The following is a 22,753-nucleotide window of genomic DNA, read 5'->3' as shown; positions in this document are numbered from 1 at the left end:
GCCGACGATGAATCCCAACTAGGACACGTTTTACTACACGTCAATACAATGTTTTGCTTTTAAACAACGTTTAGGAGCACCAACATATAATGTCTATATTATTATATAAACGACCTGCTTACATTTAAAAGATGTTTTCCAGACAATGTTGCTCAGGACAATTTCACCAATTAAGACACTCCAGTTATGCTGTCCTCAAAAAGGAAACTGTCAAACACTTGCATAAAAAGAGAACAAATACGACCCCGACGAGACTCGAACTCGCAATCTTCTGATTCGAAGTCAGACGCCTTATCCATTAGGCCACGAGGCCGACGATGAATCCCAACTAGGACACGTTTTTCTACACGTCAATACAATGTTTTGCTTTTAAACAACGTTTAGGAGCACCAACATATAATGTCTATATTATTATATAAACGACCTGCTTACATTTAAAAGATGTTTTCCAGACAATCTTGCTCAGGACAATTTCACCAATTAAGTCACTCCAGTTATGCTGTCCTCAAAAAGGACACTTTTCACACTTGCATAAAAAGACTACATATACGACCCCGACGAGACTCGAAATCGCAATCTTCTGATTCGAAGTCAGACGCCTTATCCATTAGGCCACGAGGCCGACGATGAATCCCAACTAGGACACGTTTTTCTACACGTCAATACAATGTTTTGCTTTTAAACAACGTTTAGGAGCACCAACATATAATGGCTATATTATTATATAAACGACCTGCTTACATTTAAAAGATGTTTTCCAGACAATGTTGAACAGGGCAATTTCGCCAATTAAGTCACTCCAGTTATGCTGTCCTCAAAAAGGACACTTTTCACACTTGCATAAAAAGAGTACAAATACGACCCCGACGAGACTCGAACTCGCAATCTTCTGATTCGAAGTCAGACGCCTTATCCATTAGGCCACGAGGCCGACGATGATTCGCAACTAGGACACGTTTATCTACACGTCAATACAATGTTTTGCTTTTAAACAACGTTTAGGAGCACCAACATATAATGTCTATATTATTATATAAACGACCTGCTTACATTTAAAAGATGTTTTCCAGACAATCTTGCTCAGGACAATTTCACCAATTAAGACACTCCAGTTATGCTGTCCTCAAAAATGGACACCTTTCACACTTGTATAAAAAGAGTACAAATACGACCCCGACGAGACTCGAACTCGCAATCTTCTGATTCGAAGTCAGACGCCTTATCCATTAGGCCACGAGGCCGACGATGAATCCCAACTAGGACACGTTTTTCTACACGTCAATACAATGTTTTGCTTTTAAACAACGTTTAGGAGCACCAACATATAATGGCTATATTATTATATAAACGACCTGCTTACATTTAAAAGATGTTTTCCAGACAATGTTGCACAGGGCAATTTCGCCAATTAAGACACTCCAGTTATGCTGTCCTAAAAGAGGACACTTTTCACACTTGCATAAAAAGAGTACAAATACGACCCCGACGAGACTCGAACTCGCAATCTTCTGATTCGAAGTCAGACGCCTTATCCATTAGGCCACGAGGCCGACGATGAATCCCAACCAGGACACGTTTTTCTACACGTCAATACAATGTTTTGCTTTTAAACAACGTTTAGGAGCACCAACATATAATGTCTATATTATTATATAAACGACCTGCTTACATTTAAAAGATGTTTTCCAGACAATCTTGCACAGGACAATTTCACCAATTAAGACACTCCAGTTATGCTGTCCTAAAAAAAGGACACCTTTCACACTTGTATAAAAAGAGTACGAATACGACCCCGACGAGACTCGAACTCGCAATCTTCTCATTCGAAGTCAGACGCCTTATCCATTAGGCCACGAGGCCGACGATGAATCCCAACTAGGACACGTTTTTCTATACGTCAATACAATGTTTTGCTTTTAAACAACGTTTAGGAGCACCAACATATAATGTCTATATTATTATATAAACGACCTGCTTACATTTAAAAGATGTTTTCCAGACAATCTTGCTCAGGACAATTTCACCAATTAAGTTACTCCAGTTATGCTGTCCTCAAAAAGGACACTTTTCACACTTGCATAAAAAGAGTACATATACGACCCCGACGAGACTCGAACTCGCAATCTTCTGATTCGAAGTCAGACGCCTTATCCATTAGGCCACGAGGCCGACGATGAATCCCAACCAGGACACGTTTTTCTACACGTCAATACAATGTTTTGCTTTTAAACAACGTTTAGGAGCACCAACATATAATGTCTTTATTATTATATAAACGACCTGCTTACATTTAAAAGATGTTTTCCAGACAATGTTGCACAGGGCAATTTCGCCAATTAAGACACTCCAGTTATGCTGTCCTAAAAGAGGACACCTTTCACACTTGCATAAAAAGAGTACAAATACGACCCCGACGAGACTCGACCTCGCAATCTTCTGATTCGAAGTCAGACGCCTTATCCATTAGGCCACGAGGCCGACGATGAATCCCAACTAGGACACGTTTTTCTACACGTCAATACAATGTTTTGCTTTTAAACAACGTTTAGGAGCACCAACATATAATGTCTTTATTATTATATAAACGACCTGCTTACATTTAAAAGATGTTTTCCAGACAATGTTGCTCAGGACAATTTCACCAATTAAGACACTCCAGTTAAGCTGTCCTCAAAAAGGACACTTTTCACACTTGCATAAAAAGAGTACAAATACGACCCCGACGAGACTCGAACTCGCAATCTTCTGATTCGAAGTCAGACGCCTTATCCATTAGGCCACGAGGCCGACGATGAATCCCAACTAGGACACGTTTTTCTACACGTCAATACAATGTTTTGCTTTTAAACAACGTTTAGGAGCACCAACATATAATGTCTATATTATTATATAAACGACCTGCTTACATTTAAAAGATGTTTTCCAGACAATGTTGCACAGGGCAATTTCGCCAATTAAGACACTCCAGTTATGCTGTCCTAAAAGAGGACACTTTTCACACTTGCATAAAAAGAGTACAAATACGACCCCGACGAGACTCGAACTCGCAATCTTCTGATTCGAACTCAGACGCCTTATCCATTAGGCCACGAGGCCGACGATGAATCCCAACTAGGACACGTTTTTCTACACGTCAATACAATGTTTTGCTTTTAAACAACGTTTAGGAGCACCAACATATAATGGCTATATTATTATATAAACGACCTGCTTACATTTAAAAGATGTTTTCCAGACAATGTTCAACAGGGCAATTTCGCCAATTAAGTCACTCCAGTTATGCTGTCCTCAAAAAGGACACTTTTCACACTTGCATAAAAAGAGTACAAATACGACCCCGACGAGACTCGAACTCGCAATCTTCTGATTCGAAGTCAGACGCCTTATCCATTAGGCCACGAGGCCGACGATGATTCCCAACTAGGACACGTTTATCTACACGTCAATACAATGTTTTTGCTTTTAAACAACGTTTAGGAGCACCAACATATAATGTCTATATTATTATATAATCGACCTGCTTACATTTAAAAGATGTTTTCCAGACAATCTTGCACAGGACAATTTCACCAATTAAGACACTCCAGTTATGCTGTCCTCAAAAAGGACACTTTTCACACTTGCATAAAAAGAGTACAAATACGACCCCGACGAGACTCGAACTCGCAATCTTCTGATTCGAAGTCAGACGCCTTATCCATTAGGCCACGAGGCCGACGATGAATCCCAACTAGGACACGTTTTTCTACACGTCAATACAATGTTTTGCTTTTAAACAACGTTTAGGAGCACCAACATATAATGGCTATATTATTATATAAACGACCTGCTTACATTTAAAAGATGTTTTCCAGACAATCTTGGTCAGGACAATTTCACCAATTAAGACACTCCAGTTATGCTGTCCTCAAAAAGGACACTTTTCACACTTGCATAAAAAGAGTACATATACGACCCCGACGAGACTCGAACTCGCAATCTTCTGATTCGAAGTCAGACGCCTTATCCATTAGGCCACGAGGCCGACGATGAATCCCAACTAGGACACGTTTTTCTACACGTCAATACAATGTTTTGCTTTTAAACAACGTTTAGGAGCACCAACATATAATGGCTATATTATTATATAAACGACCTGCTTACATTTAAAAGATGTTTTCCAGACAATGTTGAACAGGGCAATTTCGCCAATTAAGTCACTCCAGTTATGCTGTCCTCAAAAGGGACACTTTTCACACTTGCATAAAAAGAGTACAAATACGACCCCGACGAGACTCGAACTCGCAATCTTCTGATTCGAAGTCAGACGCCTTATCCATTAGGCCACGAGGCCGACGATGAATCCCAACTAGGACACGTTTTTCTACACGTCAATACAATGTTTTGCTTTTAAACAACGTTTAGGAGCACCAACATATAATGGCTATATTATTATATAAACGACCTGCTTACATTTGAAAGATGTTTTCCAGACAATCTTGCACAGGGCAATTTCGCCAATTAAGACACTCCAGTTATGCTGTCCTCAAAAAGGACACTTTTCACACTTGCATAAAGAGAGTACAAATACGACCCCGACGAGACTCGAACTCGCAATCTTCTGATTCGAAGTCAGACGCCTTATCCATTAGGCCAGGAGGCCGACGATGAATACCAACCAGGACACGTTTTTCTACACGTCAATACAATGTTTTGCTTTTAAACAACGTTTAGGAGCACCAACATATAATGTCTATATTATTATATAAACGACCTGCTTACATTTAAAAGATGTTTTCCAGACAATGTTGCACAGGACAATTTCACCAATTAAGACACTCCAGTTATGCTGTCCTCAAAAAAGGACACCTTTCACACTTGTATAAAAAGAGTACAAATACGACCCCGACGAGACTCGAACTCGCAATCTTCTGATTCGAAGTCAGACGCCTTATCTATTAGGCCACGAGGCCGACGATGAATCCCAACTAGGACACGTTTTACTACACGTCAATACAATGTTTTGCTTTTAAACAACGTTTAGGAGCACCAACATATAATGTCTATATTATTATATAAACGACCTGCTTACATTTAAAAGATGTTTTCCAGACAATGTTGCTCAGGACAATTTCACCAATTAAGACACTCCAGTTATGCTGTCCTCAAAAAGGAAACTGTCAAACACTTGCATAAAAAGAGAACAAATACGACCCAGACGAGACTCGAACTCGCAATCTTCTGATTCGAAGTCAGACGCCTTATCCATTAGGCCACGAGGCCGACGATGAATCCCAACTAGGACACGTTTTTCTACACGTCAATACAATGTTTTGCTTTTAAACAACGTTTAGGAGCACCAACATATAATGTCTATATTATTATATAAACGACCTGCTTACATTTAAAAGATGTTTTCCAGACAATCTTGCACAGGGCAATTTCGCCAATTAAGACACTCCAGTTATGCTGTCCTAAAAGAGGACACTTTTCACACTTGCATAAAAAGAGTACAAATACGACCCCGACGAGACTCGAACTCGCAATCTTCTGATTCGAAGTCAGACGCCTTATCCATTAGGCCACGAGGCCGACGATGAATCCCAACTAGGACACGTTTTTCTACACGTCAATACAATGTTTTGCTTTTAAACAACGTTTAGGAGCACCAACATATAATGTCTATATTATTATATAAACGACCTGCTTACATTTAAAAGATGTTTTCCAGACAATCTTGCTCAGGACAATTTCACCAATTAAGTCACTCCAGTTATGCTGTCCTCAAAAAGGACACTTTTCACACTTGCATAAAAAGACTACATATACGACCCCGACGAGACTCGAAATCGCAATCTTCTGATTCGAAGTCAGACGCCTTATCCATTAGGCCACGAGGCCGACGATGAATCCCAACTAGGACACGTTTTTCTACACGTCAATACAATGTTTTGCTTTTAAACAACGTTTAGGAGCACCAACATATAATGGCTATATTATTATATAAACGACCTGCTTACATTTAAAAGATGTTTTCCAGACAATGTTGAACAGGGCAATTTCGCCAATTAAGTCACTCCAGTTATGCTGTCCTCAAAAAGGACACTTTTCACACTTGCATAAAAAGAGTACAAATACGACCCCGACGAGACTCGAACTCGCAATCTTCTGATTCGAAGTCAGACGCCTTATCCATTAGGCCACGAGGCCGACGATGATTCGCAACTAGGACACGTTTATCTACACGTCAATACAATGTTTTGCTTTTAAACAACGTTTAGGAGCACCAACATATAATGTCTATATTATTATATAAACGACCTGCTTACATTTAAAAGATGTTTTCCAGACAATCTTGCTCAGGACAATTTCACCAATTAAGACACTCCAGTTATGCTGTCCTCAAAAATGGACACCTTTCACACTTGTATAAAAAGAGTACAAATACGACCCCGACGAGACTCGAACTCGCAATCTTCTGATTCGAAGTCAGACGCCTTATCCATTAGGCCACGAGGCCGACGATGAATCCCAACTAGGACACGTTTTTCTACACGTCAATACAATGTTTTGCTTTTAAACAACGTTTAGGAGCACCAACATATAATGTCTATATTATTATATAAACGACCTGCTTACATTTAAAAGATGTTTTCCAGACAATCTTGCACAGGACAATTTCACCAATTAAGACACTCCAGTTATGCTGTCCTAAAAAAAGGACACCTTTCACACTTGTATAAAAAGAGTACGAATACGACCCCGACGAGACTCGAACTCGCAATCTTCTCATTCGAAGTCAGACGCCTTATCCATTAGGCCACGAGGCCGACGATGAATCCCAACTAGGACACGTTTTTCTATACGTCAATACAATGTTTTGCTTTTAAACAACGTTTAGGAGCACCAACATATAATGTCTATATTATTATATAAACGACCTGCTTACATTTAAAAGATGTTTTCCAGACAATCTTGCTCAGGACAATTTCACCAATTAAGTTACTCCAGTTATGCTGTCCTCAAAAAGGACACTTTTCACACTTGCATAAAAAGAGTACATATACGACCCCGACGAGACTCGAACTCGCAATCTTCTGATTCGAAGTCAGACGCCTTATCCATTAGGCCACGAGGCCGACGATGAATCCCAACCAGGACACGTTTTTCTACACGTCAATACAATGTTTTGCTTTTAAACAACGTTTAGGAGCACCAACATATAATGTCTTTATTATTATATAAACGACCTGCTTACATTTAAAAGATGTTTTCCAGACAATGTTGCACAGGGCAATTTCGCCAATTAAGACACTCCAGTTATGCTGTCCTAAAAGAGGACACCTTTCACACTTGCATAAAAAGAGTACAAATACGACCCCTACGAGACTCGACCTCGCAATCTTCTGATTCGAAGTCAGACGCCTTATCCATTAGGCCACGAGGCCGACGATGAATCCCAACTAGGACACGTTTTTCTACACGTCAATACAATGTTTTGCTTTTAAACAACGTTTAGGAGCACCAACATATAATGTCTTTATTATTATATAAACGACCTGCTTACATTTAAAAGATGTTTTCCAGACAATGTTGCTCAGGACAATTTCACCAATTAAGACACTCCAGTTAAGCTGTCCTCAAAAAGGACACTTTTCACACTTGCATAAAAAGAGTACAAATACGACCCCGACGAGACTCGAACTCGCAATCTTCTGATTCGAAGTCAGACGCCTTATCCATTAGGCCACGAGGCCGACGATGAATCCCAACTAGGACACGTTTTTCTACACGTCAATACAATGTTTTGCTTTTAAACAACGTTTAGGAGCACCAACATATAATGTCTATATTATTATATAAACGACCTGCTTACATTTAAAAGATGTTTTCCAGACAATGTTGCACAGGGCAATTTCGCCAATTAAGACACTCCAGTTATGCTGTCCTAAAAGAGGACACTTTTCACACTTGCATAAAAAGAGTACAAATACGACCCCGACGAGACTCGAACTCGCAATCTTCTGATTCGAACTCAGACGCCTTATCCATTAGGCCACGAGGCCGACGATGAATCCCAACTAGGACACGTTTTTCTACACGTCAATACAATGTTTTGCTTTTAAACAACGTTTAGGAGCACCAACATATAATGGCTATATTATTATATAAACGACCTGCTTACATTTAAAAGATGTTTTCCAGACAATGTTGAACAGGGCAATTTCGCCAATTAAGTCACTCCAGTTATGCTGTCCTCAAAAAGGACACTTTTCACACTTGCATAAAAAGAGTACAAATACGACCCCGACGAGACTCGAACTCGCAATCTTCTGATTCGAAGTCAGACGCCTTATCCATTAGGCCACGAGGCCGACGATGATTCCCAACTAGGACACGTTTATCTACACGTCAATACAATGTTTTTGCTTTTAAACAACGTTTAGGAGCACCAACATATAATGTCTATATTATTATATAATCGACCTGCTTACATTTAAAAGATGTTTTCCAGACAATCTTGCACAGGACAATTTCACCAATTAAGACACTCCAGTTATGCTGTCCTCAAAAAGGACACTTTTCACACTTGCATAAAAAGAGTACAAATACGACCCCGACGAGACTCGAACTCGCAATCTTCTGATTCGAAGTCAGACGCCTTATCCATTAGGCCACGAGGCCGACGATGAATCCCAACTAGGACACGTTTTTCTACACGTCAATACAATGTTTTGCTTTTAAACAACGTTTAGGAGCACCAACATATAATGGCTATATTATTATATAAACGACCTGCTTACATTTAAAAGATGTTTTCCAGACAATCTTGCTCAGGACAATTTCACCAATTAAGACACTCCAGTTATGCTGTCCTCAAAAATGGACACCTTTCACACTTGTATAAAAAGAGTACAAATACGACCCCGACGAGACTCGAACTCGCAATCTTCTGATTCGAAGTCAGACGCCTTATCCATTAGGCCACGAGGCCGACGATGAATCCCAACTAGGACACGTTTTTCTACACGTCAATACAATGTTTTGCTTTTAAACAACGTTTAGGAGCACCAACATATAATGTCTATATTATTATATAAACGACCTGCTTACATTTAAAAGATGTTTTCCAGACAATCTTGCACAGGACAATTTCACCAATTAAGACACTCCAGTTATGCTGTCCTAAAAAAAGGACACCTTTCACACTTGTATAAAAAGAGTACGAATACGACCCCGACGAGACTCGAACTCGCAATCTTCTCATTCGAAGTCAGACGCCTTATCCATTAGGCCACGAGGCCGACGATGAATCCCAACTAGGACACGTTTTTCTATACGTCAATACAATGTTTTGCTTTTAAACAACGTTTAGGAGCACCAACATATAATGTCTATATTATTATATAAACGACCTGCTTACATTTAAAAGATGTTTTCCAGACAATCTTGCTCAGGACAATTTCACCAATTAAGTTACTCCAGTTATGCTGTCCTCAAAAAGGACACTTTTCACACTTGCATAAAAAGAGTACATATACGACCCCGACGAGACTCGAACTCGCAATCTTCTGATTCGAAGTCAGACGCCTTATCCATTAGGCCACGAGGCCGACGATGAATCCCAACCAGGACACGTTTTTCTACACGTCAATACAATGTTTTGCTTTTAAACAACGTTTAGGAGCACCAACATATAATGTCTTTATTATTATATAAACGACCTGCTTACATTTAAAAGATGTTTTCCAGACAATGTTGCACAGGGCAATTTCGCCAATTAAGACACTCCAGTTATGCTGTCCTAAAAGAGGACACCTTTCACACTTGCATAAAAAGAGTACAAATACGACCCCTACGAGACTCGACCTCGCAATCTTCTGATTCGAAGTCAGACGCCTTATCCATTAGGCCACGAGGCCGACGATGAATCCCAACTAGGACACGTTTTTCTACACGTCAATACAATGTTTTGCTTTTAAACAACGTTTAGGAGCACCAACATATAATGTCTTTATTATTATATAAACGACCTGCTTACATTTAAAAGATGTTTTCCAGACAATGTTGCTCAGGACAATTTCACCAATTAAGACACTCCAGTTAAGCTGTCCTCAAAAAGGACACTTTTCACACTTGCATAAAAAGAGTACAAATACGACCCCGACGAGACTCGAACTCGCAATCTTCTGATTCGAAGTCAGACGCCTTATCCATTAGGCCACGAGGCCGACGATGAATCCCAACTAGGACACGTTTTTCTACACGTCAATACAATGTTTTGCTTTTAAACAACGTTTAGGAGCACCAACATATAATGTCTATATTATTATATAAACGACCTGCTTACATTTAAAAGATGTTTTCCAGACAATGTTGCACAGGGCAATTTCGCCAATTAAGACACTCCAGTTATGCTGTCCTAAAAGAGGACACTTTTCACACTTGCATAAAAAGAGTACAAATACGACCCCGACGAGACTCGAACTCGCAATCTTCTGATTCGAACTCAGACGCCTTATCCATTAGGCCACGAGGCCGACGATGAATCCCAACTAGGACACGTTTTTCTACACGTCAATACAATGTTTTGCTTTTAAACAACGTTTAGGAGCACCAACATATAATGGCTATATTATTATATAAACGACCTGCTTACATTTAAAAGATGTTTTCCAGACAATGTTGAACAGGGCAATTTCGCCAATTAAGTCACTCCAGTTATGCTGTCCTCAAAAAGGACACTTTTCACACTTGCATAAAAAGAGTACAAATACGACCCCGACGAGACTCGAACTCGCAATCTTCTGATTCGAAGTCAGACGCCTTATCCATTAGGCCACGAGGCCGACGATGATTCCCAACTAGGACACGTTTATCTACACGTCAATACAATGTTTTTGCTTTTAAACAACGTTTAGGAGCACCAACATATAATGTCTATATTATTATATAATCGACCTGCTTACATTTAAAAGATGTTTTCCAGACAATCTTGCACAGGACAATTTCACCAATTAAGACACTCCAGTTATGCTGTCCTCAAAAAGGACACTTTTCACACTTGCATAAAAAGAGTACAAATACGACCCCGACGAGACTCGAACTCGCAATCTTCTGATTCGAAGTCAGACGCCTTATCCATTAGGCCACGAGGCCGACGATGAATCCCAACTAGGACACGTTTTTCTACACGTCAATACAATGTTTTGCTTTTAAACAACGTTTAGGAGCACCAACATATAATGGCTATATTATTATATAAACGACCTGCTTACATTTAAAAGATGTTTTCCAGACAATCTTGGTCAGGACAATTTCACCAATTAAGACACTCCAGTTATGCTGTCCTCAAAAAGGACACTTTTCACACTTGCATAAAAAGAGTACATATACGACCCCGACGAGACTCGAACTCGCAATCTTCTGATTCGAAGTCAGACGCCTTATCCATTAGGCCACGAGGCCGACGATGAATCCCAACTAGGACACGTTTTTCTACACGTCAATACAATGTTTTGCTTTTAAACAACGTTTAGGAGCACCAACATATAATGTCTATATTATTATATAAACGACCTGCTTACATTTAAAAGATGTTTTCCAGACAATCTTGCTCAGGACAATTTCACCAATTAAGACACTCCAGTTATGCTGTCCTCAAAAAGGACACTGTCAAACACTTGCATAAAAAGAGTACAAATACGACCCCGACGAGACTCGAACTCGCAATCTTCTGATTCGAAGTCAGACGCCTTATCCATTAGGCCACGAGGCCGACGATGAATCCCAACTAGGACACGTTTTTCTACACGTCAATACAATGTTTTGCTTTTAAACAACGTTTAGGAGCACCAACATATAATGTCTATATTATTATATAAACGACCTGCTTACATTTAAAAGATGTTTTCCAGACAATCTTGCTCAGGACAATTTCACCAATTAAGACACTCCAGTTATGCTGTCCTCAAAAAAGGACACCTTTCACACTTGTATAAAAAGAGTACAAATACGACCCCGACGAGACTCGAACTCGCAATCTTCTGATTCGAAGTCAGACGCCTTATCCATTAGGCCACGAGGCCGACGATGAATCCCAACCAGGACACGTTTTTCTACACGTCAAAACAATGTTTTGCTTTTAAACAACGTTTAGGAGCACCAACATATAATGTCTTTATTATTATATAAACGACCTGCTTACATTTAAAAGATGTTTTCCAGACAATCTTGCTCAGGACAATTTCACCAATTAAGACACTCCAGTTATGCTGTCCTCAAAAAAGGACACCTTTCACACTTGTATAAAAAGAGTACATATACGACCCCGACGAGACTCGAACTCGCAATCTTCTGATTCGAAGTCAGACGCCTTATCCATTAGGCCACGAGGCCGACGATGAATCCTAACTAGGACACGTTTTTCTACACGTCAATACAATGTTTTGCTTTTAAACAACGTTTAGGAGCACCAACATATAATGTCTATATTATTATATAAACGACCTGCTTACATTTAAAAGATGTTTTCCAGACAATCTTGCTCAGGACAATTTCACCAATTAAGACACTCCAGTTATGCTGTCCTCAAAAAGGACACTTTTCACACTTGCATAAAAAGAGTACAAATACGACCCCGACGAGACTCGAACTCGCAATCTTCTGATTCGAAGTCAGACGCCTTATCCATTAGGCCACGAGGCCGACGATGAATCCCAACTAGGACACGTTTTTCTACACGTCAATACAATGTTTTGCTTTTAAACAACGTTTAGGAGCACCAACATATAATGTCTATATTATTATATAAACGACCTGCTTACATTTAAAAGATGTTTTCCAGACAATCTTCCTCAGGACAATTTCACCAATTAAGACACTCCAGTTATGCTGTCCTCAAAAAGGACACTTTTCACACTTGCATAAAAAGAGTACAAATACGACCCCGACGAGACTCGAACTCGCAATCTTCTGATTCGAAGTCAGACGCCTTATCCATTAGGCCACGAGGCCGACGATGAATCCCAACTAGGACACGTTTTTCTACACGTCAATACAATGTTTTGCTTTTAAACAACGTTTAGGAGCACCAACATATAATGTCTATATTATTATATAAACGACCTGCTTACATTTAAAAGATGTTTTCCAGACAATCTTGCACAGGACAATTTCACCAATTAAGACACTCCAGTTATGCTGTCCTCAAAAAAGGACACCTTTCACACTTGTATAAAAAGAGTACAAATACGACCCCGACGAGACTCGAACTAGCAATCTTCTGATTCGAAGTCAGACGCCTTATCCATTAGGCCACGAGGCCGACGATGAATCCCAACTAGGACACGTTTTTCTACACGTCAATACAATGTTTTGCTTTTAAACAACGTTTAGGAGCACCAACATATATTGTCTATATTATTATATAAACGACCTGCTTACATTTAAAAGATGTTTTCCAGACAATCTTGCACAGGACAATTTCACCAATTAAGACACTCCAGTTATGCTGTCCTCAAAAAAGGACACCTTTCACACTTGTATAAAAAGAGTACAAATACGACCCCGACGAGACTCGAACTCGCAATCTTCTGATTCGAAGTCAGACGCCTTATCCATTAGGCCACGAGGCCGACGATGACTCCCAACTAGGACACGTTTTTCTACACGTCAATACAATGTTTTGCTTTTAAACAACGTTTAGGAGCACCAACATATAATGTCTTTATTATTATATAAACGACCTGCTTACATTTAAAAGATGTTTTCCAGACAATCTTGCTCAGGACAATTTCACCAATTAAGACACTCCAGTTATGCTGTCCTCAAAAAAGGACACCTTTCACACTTGTATAAAAAGAGTACAAATACGACCCCGACGAGACTCGAACTCGCAATCTTCTGATTCGAAGTCAGACGCCTTATCCATTAGGCCACGAGGCCGACGATGAATCCCAACCAAGACACGTTTTTCTACACGTCAAAACAATGTTTTGCTTTTAAACAACGTTTAGGAGCACCAACATATAATGTCTTTATTATTATATAAACGACCTGCTTACATTTAAAAGATGTTTTCCAGACAATCTTGCTCAGGACAATTTCACCAATTAAGTCACTCCAGTTATGCTGTCCTCAAAAAGGACACTTTTCACACTTGCATAAAAAGAGTACAAATACGACCCCGACGAGACTCGAACTCGCAATCTTCTGATTCGAAGTCAGACGCCTTATCCATTAGGCCACGAGGCCGACGATGATTCGCAACTAGGACACGTTTATCTACACGTCAATACAATGTTTTTGCTTTTAAACAACGTTTAGGAGCACCAACATATAATGTCTATATTATTATATAATCGACCTGCTTACATTTAAAAGATGTTTTCCAGACAATCTTGCACAGGACAATTTCACCAATTAAGACACTCCAGTTATGCTGTCCTCAAAAAGGACACTTTTCACACTTGCATAAAAAGAGTACAAATACGACCCCGACGAGACTCGAACTCGCAATCTTCTGATTCGAAGTCAGACGCCTTATCCATTAGGCCACGAGGCCGACGATGAATCCCAACTAGGACACGTTTTTCTACACGTCAATACAATGTTTTGCTTTTAAACAACGTTTAGGAGCACCAACATATAATGGCTATATTATTATATAAACGACCTGCTTACATTTAAAAGATGTTTTCCAGACAATCTTGGTCAGGACAATTTCACCAATTAAGACACTCCAGTTATGCTGTCCTCAAAAAGGACACTTTTCACACTTGCATAAAAAGAGTACATATACGACCCCGACGAGACTCGAACTCGCAATCTTCTGATTCGAAGTCAGACGCCTTATCCATTAGGCCACGAGGCCGACGATGAATCCCAACTAGGACACGTTTTTCTACACGTCAATACAATGTTTTGCTTTTAAACAACGTTTAGGAGCACCAACATATAATGTCTATATTATTATATAAACGACCTGCTTACATTTAAAAGATGTTTTCCAGACAATCTTGCTCAGGACAATTTCACCAATTAAGACACTCCAGTTATGCTGTCCTCAAAAAGGACACTGTCAAACACTTGCATAAAAAGAGTACAAATTCGACCCCGACGAGACTCGAACTCGCAATCTTCTGATTCGAAGTCAGACGCCTTATCCATTAGGCCACGAGGCCGACGATGAATCCCAACTAGGACACGTTTTTCTACACGTCAATACAATGTTTTGCTTTTAAACAACGTTTAGGAGCACCAACATATAATGTCTATATTATTATATAAACGACCTGCTTACATTTAAAAGATGTTTTCCAGACAATCTTGCACAGGACAATTTCACCAATTAAGACACTCCAGTTATGCTGTCCTCAAAAAAGGACACCTTTCACACTTGTATAAAAAGAGTACAAATACGACCCCGACGAGACTCGAACTCGCAATCTTCTGATTCGAAGTCAGACGCCTTATCCATTAGGCCACGAGGCCGACGATGAATCCCAACCAGGACACGTTTTTCTACACGTCAAAACAATGTTTTGCTTTTAAACAACGTTTAGGAGCACCAACATATAATGTCTTTATTATTATATAAACGACCTGCTTACATTTAAAAGATGTTTTCCAGACAATCTTGCTCAGGACAATTTCACCAATTAAGACACTCCAGTTATGCTGTCCTCAAAAAAGGACACCTTTCACACTTGTATAAAAAGAGTACAAATACGACCCCGACGAGACTCGAACTCGCAATCTTCTGATTCGAAGTCAGACGCCTTATCCATTAGGCCACGAGGCCGACGATGAATCCTAACTAGGACACGTTTTTCTACACGTCAATACAATGTTTTGCTTTTAAACAACGTTTAGGAGCACCAACATATAATGTCTATATTATTATATAAACGACCTGCTTACATTTAAAAGATGTTTTCCAGACAATCTTGCTCAGGACAATTTCACCAATTAAGACACTCCAGTTATGCTGTCCTCAAAAAGGACACTTTTCACACTTGCATAAAAAGAGTACAAATACGACCCCGACGAGACTCGAACTCGCAATCTTCTGATTCGAAGTCAGACGCCTTATCCATTAGGCCACGAGGCCGACGATGAATCCCAACTAGGACACGTTTTTCTACACGTCAATACAATGTTTTGCTTTTAAACAACGTTTAGGAGCACAAACATATAATGTCTATATTATTATATAAACGACCTGCTTACATTTAAAAGATGTTTTCCAGACAATCTTCCTCAGGACAATTTCACCAATTAAGACACTCCAGTTATGCTGTCCTCAAAAAGGACACTTTTCACACTTGCATAAAAAGAGTACAAATACGACCCCGACGAGACTCGAACTCGCAATCTTCTGATTCGAAGTCAGACGCCTTATCCATTAGGCCACGAGGCCGACGATGAATCCCAACTAGGACACGTTTTTCTACACGTCAATACAATGTTTTGCTTTTAAACAACGTTTAGGAGCACCAACATATAATGTCTATATTATTATATAAACGACCTGCTTACATTTAAAAGATGTTTTCCAGACAATCTTGCTCAGGACAATTTCACCAATTAAGACACTCCAGTTATGCTGTCCTCAAAAAAGGACACCTTTCACACTTGTATAAAAAGAGTACAAATACGACCCCGACGAGACTCGAACTAGCAATCTTCTGATTCGAAGTCAGACGCCTTATCCATTAGGCCACGAGGCCGACGATGAATCCCAACTAGGACACGTTTTTCTACACGTCAATACAATGTTTTGCTTTTAAACAACGTTTAGGAGCACCAACATATATTGTCTATATTATTATATAAACGACCTGCTTACATTTAAAAGATGTTTTCCAGACAATCTTGCACAGGACAATTTCACCAATTAAGACACTCCAGTTATGCTGTCCTCAAAAAAGGACACCTTTCACACTTGTATAAAAAGAGTACAAATACGACCCCGACGAGACTCGAACTCGCAATCTTCTGATTCGAAGTCAGACGCCTTATCCATTAGGCCACGAGGCCGACGATGACTCCCAACTAGGACACGTTTTTCTACACGTCAATACAATGTTTTGCTTTTAAACAACGTTTAGGAGCACCAACATATAATGTCTTTATTATTATATAAACGACCTGCTTACATTTAAAAGATGTTTTCCAGACAATCTTGCTCAGGACAATTTCACCAATTAAGACACTCCAGTTATGCTGTCCTCAAAAAAGGACACCTTTCACACTTGTATAAAAAGAGTACAAATACGACCCCGACGAGACTCGAACTCGCAATCTTCTGATTCGAAGTCAGACGCCTTATCCATTAGGCCACGAGGCCGACGATGAATCCCAACCAAGACACGTTTTTCTACACGTCAAAACAATGTTTTGCTTTTAAACAACGTTTAGGAGCACCAACATATAATGTCTATATTATTATATAAACGACCTGCTTACATTTAAAAGATGTTTTCCAGACAATGTTGCTCAGGACAATTTCACCAATTAAGACACTCCAGTTATGCTGTCCTCAAAAAGGACACTTTTCACACTTGCATAAAAAGAGTACAAATACGACCCCGACGAGACTCGAACTCGCAATCTTCTGATTCGAAGTCAGACGCCTTATCCATTAGGCCACGAGGCCGACGATGAATCCTAACTAGGACACGTTTTTCTACACGTCAATACAATGTTTTGCTTTTAAACAACGTTTAGGAGCACCAACATATAATGGCTATATTATTATATAAACGACCTGCTTACATTTAAAAGATGTTTTCCAGACAATGTTGCTCAGGACAATTTCACCAATTAAGACACTCCAGTTATGCTGTCCTCAAAAAGGACACTTTTCACACTTGCATAAAAAGAGTACAAATACGACCCCGACGAGACTCGAACTCGCAATCTTCTGATTCGAAGTCAGACGCCTTATCCATTAGGCCACGAGGCCGACGATGAATCCCAACTAGGACACGTTTTTCTACACGTCAATACAATGTTTTGCTTTTAAACAACGTTTAGGAGCACAAACATATAATGTCTATAGTATTATATAAACGACCTGCTTACATTTAAAAGATGTTTTCCAGACAATGTTGCTCAGGACAATTTCACCAATTAAGACACTCCAGTTATGCTGTCCTCAAAAAGGACACTTTTCACACTTGCATAAAAAGAGTACAAATACGACCCCGACGAGACTCGAACTCGCAATCTTCTGATTCGAAGTCAGACGCCTTATCCATTAGGCCACGAGGCCGACGATGAATCCCAACTAGGACACGTTTTTCTACACGTCAATACAATGTTTTGCTTTTAAACAACGTTTAGGAGCACCAACATATAATGTCTATATTATTATATAAACGACCTGCTTACATTTAAAAGATGTTTTCCAGACAATCTTGCTCAGGACAATTTCACCAATTAAGACACTCCAGTTATGCTGTCCTCAAAAAAGGACACCTTTCACACTTGTATAAAAAGAGTACAAATACGACCCCGACGAGACTCGAACTAGCAATCTTCTGATTCGAAGTCAGACGCCTTATCCATTAGGCCACGAGGCCGACGATGAATCCCAACTAGGACACGTTTTTCTACACGTCAATACAATGTTTTGCTTTTAAACAACGTTTAGGAGCACCAACATATATTGTCTATATTATTATATAAACGACCTGCTTACATTTAAAAGATGTTTTCCAGACAATCTTGCACAGGACAATTTCACCAATTAAGACACTCCAGTTATGCTGTCCTCAAAAAAGGACACCTTTCACACTTGTATAAAAAGAGTACAAATACGACCCCGACGAGACTCGAACTCGCAATCTTCTGATTCGAAGTCAGACGCCTTATCCATTAGGCCACGAGGCCGACGATGAATCCCAACTAGGACACGTTTTTCTACACGTCAATACAATGTTTTGCTTTTAAACAACGTTTAGGAGCACCAACATATAATGTCTTTATTATTATATAAACGACCTGCTTACATTTAAAAGATGTTTTCCAGACAATCTTGCTCAGGACAATTTCACCAATTAAGACACTCCAGTTATGCTGTCCTCAAAAAAGGACACCTTTCACACTTGTATAAAAAGAGTACAAATACGACCCCGACGAGACTCGAACTCGCAATCTTCTGATTCGAAGTCAGACGCCTTATCCATTAGGCCACGAGGCCGACGATGAATCCCAACCAAGACACGTTTTTCTACACGTCAAAACAATGTTTTGCTTTTAAACAACGTTTAGGAGCACCAACATATAATGTCTTTATTATTATATAAACGACCTGCTTACATTTAAAAGATGTTTTCCAGACAATGTTGCTCAGGACAATTTCACCAATTAAGACACTCCAGTTATGCTGTCCTCAAAAAGGACACTTTTCACACTTGCATAAAAAGAGTACAAATACGACCCCGACGAGACTCGAACTCGCAATCTTCTGATTCGAAGTCAGACGCCTTATCCATTAGGCCACGAGGCCGACGATGAATCCTAACTAGGACACGTTTTTCTACACGTCAATACAATGTTTTGCTTTTAAACAACGTTTAGGAGCACCAACATATAATGGCTATATTATTATATAAACGACCTGCTTACATTTAAAAGATGTTTTCCAGACAATGTTGCTCAGGACAATTTCACCAATTAAGACACTCCAGTTATGCTGTCCTCAAAAAGGACACTTTTCACACTTGCATAAAAAGAGTACAAATACGACCCCGACGAGACTCGAACTCGCAATCTTCTGATTCGAAGTCAGACGCCTTATCCATTAGGCCACGAGGCCGACGATGAATCCCAACTAGGACACGTTTTTCTACACGTCAATACAATGTTTTGCTTTTAAACAACGTTTAGGAGCACAAACATATAATGTCTATAGTATTATATAAACGACCTGCTTACATTTAAAAGATGTTTTCCAGACAATGTTGCTCAGGACAATTTCACCAATTAAGACACTCCAGTTATGCTGTCCTCAAAAAGGACACTTTTCACACTTGCATAAAAAGAGTACAAATACGACCCCGACGAGACTCGAACTCGCAATCTTCTGATTCGAAGTCAGACGCCTTATCCATTAGGCCACGAGGCCGACGATGAATCCCAACTAGGACACGTTTTTCTACACGTCAATACAATGTTTTGCTTTTAAACAACGTTTAGGAGCACCAACATATAATGGCTATATTATTATATAAACGACCTGCTTACATTTAAAAGATGTTTTCCAGACAATCTTGGTCAGGACAATTTCACCAATTAAGACACTCCAGTTATGCTGTCCTCAAAAAGGACACTTTTCACACTTGCATAAAAAGAGTACATATACGACCCCGACGAGACTCGAACTCGCAATCTTCTGATTCGAAGTCAGACGCCTTATCCATTAGGCCACGAGGCCGACGATGAATCCCAACTAGGACACGTTTTTCTACACGTCAATACAATGTTTTGCTTTTAAACAACGTTTAGGAGCACCAACATATAATGTCTATATTATTATATAAACGACCTGCTTACATTTAAAAGATGTTTTCCAGACAATCTTGCTCAGGACAATTTCACCAATTAAGACACTCCAGTTATGCTGTCCTCAAAAAGGACACTGTCAAACACTTGCATAAAAAGAGTACAAATTCGACCCCGACGAGACTCGAACTCGCAATCTTCTGATTCGAAGTCAGACGCCTTATCCATTAGGCCACGAGGCCGACGATGAATCCCAACTAGGACACGTTTTTCTACACGTCAATACAATGTTTTGCTTTTAAACAACGTTTAGGAGCACCAACATATAATGTCTATATTATTATATAAACGACCTGCTTACATTTAAAAGATGTTTTCCAGACAATCTTGCACAGGACAATTTCACCAATTAAGACACTCCAGTTATGCTGTCCTCAAAAAAGGACACCTTTCACACTTGTATAAAAAGAGTACAAATACGACCCCGACGAGACTCGAACTCGCAATCTTCTGATTCGAAGTCAGACGCCTTATCCATTAGGCCACGAGGCCGACGATGAATCCCAACCAGGACACGTTTTTCTACACGTCAAAACAATGTTTTGCTTTTAAACAACGTTTAGGAGCACCAACATATAATGTCTTTATTATTATATAAACGACCTGCTTACATTTAAAAGATGTTTTCCAGACAATCTTGCTCAGGACAATTTCACCAATTAAGACACTCCAGTTATGCTGTCCTCAAAAAAGGACACCTTTCACACTTGTATAAAAAGAGTACAAATACGACCCCGACGAGACTCGAACTCGCAATCTTCTGATTCGAAGTCAGACGCCTTATCCATTAGGCCACGAGGCCGACGATGAATCCTAACTAGGACACGTTTTTCTACACGTCAATACAATGTTTTGCTTTTAAACAACGTTTAGGAGCACCAACATATAATGTCTATATTATTATATAAACGACCTGCTTACATTTAAAAGATGTTTTCCAGACAATCTTGCTCAGGACAATTTCACCAATTAAGACACTCCAGTTATGCTGTCCTCAAAAAGGACACTTTTCACACTTGCATAAAAAGAGTACAAATACGACCCCGACGAGACTCGAACTCGCAATCTTCTGATTCGAAGTCAGACGCCTTATCCATTAGGCCACGAGGCCGACGATGAATCCCAACTAGGACACGTTTTTTCTACACGTCAATACAATGTTTTGCTTTTAAACAACGTTTAGGAGCACAAACATATAATGTCTATATTATTATATAAACGACCTGCTTACATTTAAAAGATGTTTTCCAGACAATCTTCCTCAGGACAATTTCACCAATTAAGACACTCCAGTTATGCTGTCCTCAAAAAGGACACTTTTCACACTTGCATAAAAAGAGTACAAATACGACCCCGACGAGACTCGAACTCGCAATCTTCTGATTCGAAGTCAGACGCCTTATCCATTAGGCCACGAGGCCGACGATGAATCCCAACTAGGACACGTTTTTCTACACGTCAATACAATGTTTTGCTTTTAAACAACGTTTAGGAGCACCAACATATAATGTCTATATTATTATATAAACGACCTGCTTACATTTAAAAGATGTTTTCCAGACAATCTTGCTCAGGACAATTTCACCAATTAAGACACTCCAGTTATGCTGTCCTCAAAAAAGGACACCTTTCACACTTGTATAAAAAGAGTACAAATACGACCCCGACGAGACTCGAACTAGCAATCTTCTGATTCGAAGTCAGACGCCTTATCCATTAGGCCACGAGGCCGACGATGAATCCCAACTAGGACACGTTTTTCTACACGTCAATACAATGTTTTGCTTTTAAACAACGTTTAGGAGCACCAACATATATTGTCTATATTATTATATAAACGACCTGCTTACATTTAAAAGATGTTTTCCAGACAATCTTGCACAGGACAATTTCACCAATTAAGACACTCCAGTTATGCTGTCCTCAAAAAAGGACACTTTTCACACTTGTATAAAAAGAGTACAAATACGACCCCGACGAGACTCGAACTCGCAATCTTCTGATTCGAAGTCAGACGCCTTATCCATTAGGCCACGAGGCCGACGATGACTCCCAACTAGGACACGTTTTTCTACACGTCAATACAATGTTTTGCTTTTAAACAACGTTTAGGAGCACCAACATATAATGTCTATATTATTATATAAACGACCTGCTTACATTTAAAAGATGTTTTCCAGACAATCTTGCTCAGGACAAT

The 22,753-nt window shown here is 39.6% G+C and overlaps 55 non-coding genes across 55 annotated transcripts; all 55 read right to left on the bottom strand.

Moving 5' to 3' along the window:
* Positions 1 to 240: 240 nt before the first annotated feature.
* On the bottom strand, positions 241 to 313 carry Trnar-ucg. Its single transcript has one exon. It is a non-coding gene; the product is annotated as a tRNA-Arg (tRNA).
* Positions 314 to 858: 545 nt separating this feature from the next.
* Positions 859 to 931, bottom strand: Trnar-ucg. Its single transcript has one exon. It is a non-coding gene; the product is annotated as a tRNA-Arg (tRNA).
* A 237-nt stretch (positions 932 to 1,168) lies between these two features.
* On the bottom strand, positions 1,169 to 1,241 carry Trnar-ucg. The gene has a single exon. It is a non-coding gene; the product is annotated as a tRNA-Arg (tRNA).
* Positions 1,242 to 1,477: 236 nt separating this feature from the next.
* Trnar-ucg lies at positions 1,478 to 1,550 on the bottom strand. The gene has a single exon. It is a non-coding gene; the product is annotated as a tRNA-Arg (tRNA).
* Positions 1,551 to 2,096: 546 nt separating this feature from the next.
* Trnar-ucg lies at positions 2,097 to 2,169 on the bottom strand. Its single transcript has one exon. It is a non-coding gene; the product is annotated as a tRNA-Arg (tRNA).
* A 545-nt stretch (positions 2,170 to 2,714) lies between these two features.
* On the bottom strand, positions 2,715 to 2,787 carry Trnar-ucg. Its single transcript has one exon. It is a non-coding gene; the product is annotated as a tRNA-Arg (tRNA).
* Positions 2,788 to 3,332: 545 nt separating this feature from the next.
* Positions 3,333 to 3,405, bottom strand: Trnar-ucg. The gene has a single exon. It is a non-coding gene; the product is annotated as a tRNA-Arg (tRNA).
* Positions 3,406 to 3,642: 237 nt separating this feature from the next.
* Positions 3,643 to 3,715, bottom strand: Trnar-ucg. The gene has a single exon. It is a non-coding gene; the product is annotated as a tRNA-Arg (tRNA).
* A 236-nt stretch (positions 3,716 to 3,951) lies between these two features.
* On the bottom strand, positions 3,952 to 4,024 carry Trnar-ucg. The gene has a single exon. It is a non-coding gene; the product is annotated as a tRNA-Arg (tRNA).
* A 236-nt stretch (positions 4,025 to 4,260) lies between these two features.
* Positions 4,261 to 4,333, bottom strand: Trnar-ucg. The gene has a single exon. It is a non-coding gene; the product is annotated as a tRNA-Arg (tRNA).
* A 1,165-nt stretch (positions 4,334 to 5,498) lies between these two features.
* Trnar-ucg lies at positions 5,499 to 5,571 on the bottom strand. Its single transcript has one exon. It is a non-coding gene; the product is annotated as a tRNA-Arg (tRNA).
* A 545-nt stretch (positions 5,572 to 6,116) lies between these two features.
* Trnar-ucg lies at positions 6,117 to 6,189 on the bottom strand. The gene has a single exon. It is a non-coding gene; the product is annotated as a tRNA-Arg (tRNA).
* A 237-nt stretch (positions 6,190 to 6,426) lies between these two features.
* On the bottom strand, positions 6,427 to 6,499 carry Trnar-ucg. Its single transcript has one exon. It is a non-coding gene; the product is annotated as a tRNA-Arg (tRNA).
* A 546-nt stretch (positions 6,500 to 7,045) lies between these two features.
* On the bottom strand, positions 7,046 to 7,118 carry Trnar-ucg. Its single transcript has one exon. It is a non-coding gene; the product is annotated as a tRNA-Arg (tRNA).
* A 545-nt stretch (positions 7,119 to 7,663) lies between these two features.
* Positions 7,664 to 7,736, bottom strand: Trnar-ucg. Its single transcript has one exon. It is a non-coding gene; the product is annotated as a tRNA-Arg (tRNA).
* A 545-nt stretch (positions 7,737 to 8,281) lies between these two features.
* Trnar-ucg lies at positions 8,282 to 8,354 on the bottom strand. Its single transcript has one exon. It is a non-coding gene; the product is annotated as a tRNA-Arg (tRNA).
* Positions 8,355 to 8,591: 237 nt separating this feature from the next.
* Positions 8,592 to 8,664, bottom strand: Trnar-ucg. Its single transcript has one exon. It is a non-coding gene; the product is annotated as a tRNA-Arg (tRNA).
* A 237-nt stretch (positions 8,665 to 8,901) lies between these two features.
* Positions 8,902 to 8,974, bottom strand: Trnar-ucg. The gene has a single exon. It is a non-coding gene; the product is annotated as a tRNA-Arg (tRNA).
* A 546-nt stretch (positions 8,975 to 9,520) lies between these two features.
* Positions 9,521 to 9,593, bottom strand: Trnar-ucg. Its single transcript has one exon. It is a non-coding gene; the product is annotated as a tRNA-Arg (tRNA).
* A 545-nt stretch (positions 9,594 to 10,138) lies between these two features.
* Trnar-ucg lies at positions 10,139 to 10,211 on the bottom strand. Its single transcript has one exon. It is a non-coding gene; the product is annotated as a tRNA-Arg (tRNA).
* A 545-nt stretch (positions 10,212 to 10,756) lies between these two features.
* Positions 10,757 to 10,829, bottom strand: Trnar-ucg. Its single transcript has one exon. It is a non-coding gene; the product is annotated as a tRNA-Arg (tRNA).
* A 237-nt stretch (positions 10,830 to 11,066) lies between these two features.
* Trnar-ucg lies at positions 11,067 to 11,139 on the bottom strand. The gene has a single exon. It is a non-coding gene; the product is annotated as a tRNA-Arg (tRNA).
* A 236-nt stretch (positions 11,140 to 11,375) lies between these two features.
* On the bottom strand, positions 11,376 to 11,448 carry Trnar-ucg. Its single transcript has one exon. It is a non-coding gene; the product is annotated as a tRNA-Arg (tRNA).
* Positions 11,449 to 11,685: 237 nt separating this feature from the next.
* Positions 11,686 to 11,758, bottom strand: Trnar-ucg. Its single transcript has one exon. It is a non-coding gene; the product is annotated as a tRNA-Arg (tRNA).
* Positions 11,759 to 11,995: 237 nt separating this feature from the next.
* Positions 11,996 to 12,068, bottom strand: Trnar-ucg. Its single transcript has one exon. It is a non-coding gene; the product is annotated as a tRNA-Arg (tRNA).
* Positions 12,069 to 12,305: 237 nt separating this feature from the next.
* Positions 12,306 to 12,378, bottom strand: Trnar-ucg. The gene has a single exon. It is a non-coding gene; the product is annotated as a tRNA-Arg (tRNA).
* A 236-nt stretch (positions 12,379 to 12,614) lies between these two features.
* Positions 12,615 to 12,687, bottom strand: Trnar-ucg. The gene has a single exon. It is a non-coding gene; the product is annotated as a tRNA-Arg (tRNA).
* A 236-nt stretch (positions 12,688 to 12,923) lies between these two features.
* Positions 12,924 to 12,996, bottom strand: Trnar-ucg. The gene has a single exon. It is a non-coding gene; the product is annotated as a tRNA-Arg (tRNA).
* A 547-nt stretch (positions 12,997 to 13,543) lies between these two features.
* On the bottom strand, positions 13,544 to 13,616 carry Trnar-ucg. Its single transcript has one exon. It is a non-coding gene; the product is annotated as a tRNA-Arg (tRNA).
* Positions 13,617 to 13,853: 237 nt separating this feature from the next.
* Trnar-ucg lies at positions 13,854 to 13,926 on the bottom strand. Its single transcript has one exon. It is a non-coding gene; the product is annotated as a tRNA-Arg (tRNA).
* A 236-nt stretch (positions 13,927 to 14,162) lies between these two features.
* Trnar-ucg lies at positions 14,163 to 14,235 on the bottom strand. The gene has a single exon. It is a non-coding gene; the product is annotated as a tRNA-Arg (tRNA).
* Positions 14,236 to 14,472: 237 nt separating this feature from the next.
* Positions 14,473 to 14,545, bottom strand: Trnar-ucg. The gene has a single exon. It is a non-coding gene; the product is annotated as a tRNA-Arg (tRNA).
* A 236-nt stretch (positions 14,546 to 14,781) lies between these two features.
* Positions 14,782 to 14,854, bottom strand: Trnar-ucg. Its single transcript has one exon. It is a non-coding gene; the product is annotated as a tRNA-Arg (tRNA).
* Positions 14,855 to 15,091: 237 nt separating this feature from the next.
* On the bottom strand, positions 15,092 to 15,164 carry Trnar-ucg. The gene has a single exon. It is a non-coding gene; the product is annotated as a tRNA-Arg (tRNA).
* A 237-nt stretch (positions 15,165 to 15,401) lies between these two features.
* On the bottom strand, positions 15,402 to 15,474 carry Trnar-ucg. Its single transcript has one exon. It is a non-coding gene; the product is annotated as a tRNA-Arg (tRNA).
* A 237-nt stretch (positions 15,475 to 15,711) lies between these two features.
* Trnar-ucg lies at positions 15,712 to 15,784 on the bottom strand. The gene has a single exon. It is a non-coding gene; the product is annotated as a tRNA-Arg (tRNA).
* A 236-nt stretch (positions 15,785 to 16,020) lies between these two features.
* Positions 16,021 to 16,093, bottom strand: Trnar-ucg. Its single transcript has one exon. It is a non-coding gene; the product is annotated as a tRNA-Arg (tRNA).
* Positions 16,094 to 16,329: 236 nt separating this feature from the next.
* On the bottom strand, positions 16,330 to 16,402 carry Trnar-ucg. The gene has a single exon. It is a non-coding gene; the product is annotated as a tRNA-Arg (tRNA).
* Positions 16,403 to 16,949: 547 nt separating this feature from the next.
* Positions 16,950 to 17,022, bottom strand: Trnar-ucg. Its single transcript has one exon. It is a non-coding gene; the product is annotated as a tRNA-Arg (tRNA).
* Positions 17,023 to 17,259: 237 nt separating this feature from the next.
* Trnar-ucg lies at positions 17,260 to 17,332 on the bottom strand. The gene has a single exon. It is a non-coding gene; the product is annotated as a tRNA-Arg (tRNA).
* A 236-nt stretch (positions 17,333 to 17,568) lies between these two features.
* Positions 17,569 to 17,641, bottom strand: Trnar-ucg. Its single transcript has one exon. It is a non-coding gene; the product is annotated as a tRNA-Arg (tRNA).
* Positions 17,642 to 17,877: 236 nt separating this feature from the next.
* Positions 17,878 to 17,950, bottom strand: Trnar-ucg. Its single transcript has one exon. It is a non-coding gene; the product is annotated as a tRNA-Arg (tRNA).
* A 236-nt stretch (positions 17,951 to 18,186) lies between these two features.
* Trnar-ucg lies at positions 18,187 to 18,259 on the bottom strand. The gene has a single exon. It is a non-coding gene; the product is annotated as a tRNA-Arg (tRNA).
* A 547-nt stretch (positions 18,260 to 18,806) lies between these two features.
* On the bottom strand, positions 18,807 to 18,879 carry Trnar-ucg. The gene has a single exon. It is a non-coding gene; the product is annotated as a tRNA-Arg (tRNA).
* Positions 18,880 to 19,116: 237 nt separating this feature from the next.
* Trnar-ucg lies at positions 19,117 to 19,189 on the bottom strand. The gene has a single exon. It is a non-coding gene; the product is annotated as a tRNA-Arg (tRNA).
* A 236-nt stretch (positions 19,190 to 19,425) lies between these two features.
* Positions 19,426 to 19,498, bottom strand: Trnar-ucg. The gene has a single exon. It is a non-coding gene; the product is annotated as a tRNA-Arg (tRNA).
* Positions 19,499 to 19,734: 236 nt separating this feature from the next.
* On the bottom strand, positions 19,735 to 19,807 carry Trnar-ucg. Its single transcript has one exon. It is a non-coding gene; the product is annotated as a tRNA-Arg (tRNA).
* Positions 19,808 to 20,043: 236 nt separating this feature from the next.
* Positions 20,044 to 20,116, bottom strand: Trnar-ucg. Its single transcript has one exon. It is a non-coding gene; the product is annotated as a tRNA-Arg (tRNA).
* Positions 20,117 to 20,352: 236 nt separating this feature from the next.
* Trnar-ucg lies at positions 20,353 to 20,425 on the bottom strand. Its single transcript has one exon. It is a non-coding gene; the product is annotated as a tRNA-Arg (tRNA).
* A 237-nt stretch (positions 20,426 to 20,662) lies between these two features.
* Trnar-ucg lies at positions 20,663 to 20,735 on the bottom strand. The gene has a single exon. It is a non-coding gene; the product is annotated as a tRNA-Arg (tRNA).
* Positions 20,736 to 20,972: 237 nt separating this feature from the next.
* On the bottom strand, positions 20,973 to 21,045 carry Trnar-ucg. The gene has a single exon. It is a non-coding gene; the product is annotated as a tRNA-Arg (tRNA).
* A 237-nt stretch (positions 21,046 to 21,282) lies between these two features.
* Positions 21,283 to 21,355, bottom strand: Trnar-ucg. Its single transcript has one exon. It is a non-coding gene; the product is annotated as a tRNA-Arg (tRNA).
* Positions 21,356 to 21,591: 236 nt separating this feature from the next.
* Positions 21,592 to 21,664, bottom strand: Trnar-ucg. Its single transcript has one exon. It is a non-coding gene; the product is annotated as a tRNA-Arg (tRNA).
* A 237-nt stretch (positions 21,665 to 21,901) lies between these two features.
* On the bottom strand, positions 21,902 to 21,974 carry Trnar-ucg. Its single transcript has one exon. It is a non-coding gene; the product is annotated as a tRNA-Arg (tRNA).
* Positions 21,975 to 22,521: 547 nt separating this feature from the next.
* On the bottom strand, positions 22,522 to 22,594 carry Trnar-ucg. The gene has a single exon. It is a non-coding gene; the product is annotated as a tRNA-Arg (tRNA).
* Between the last annotated feature and the right edge of the window lie 159 nt (positions 22,595 to 22,753).

This window comes from Haliotis rufescens, unplaced genomic scaffold, assembly GCF_023055435.1.
Source record: "Haliotis rufescens isolate VD_foot unplaced genomic scaffold, xgHalRufe1.0.p SCAF_1, whole genome shotgun sequence".
NCBI lineage: Eukaryota > Metazoa > Mollusca > Gastropoda > Lepetellida > Haliotidae > Haliotis > Haliotis rufescens.
The sequence above is the reverse complement of the archived record's forward strand: the minus strand, read 5'-3'. Positions and strand labels throughout refer to the sequence as shown.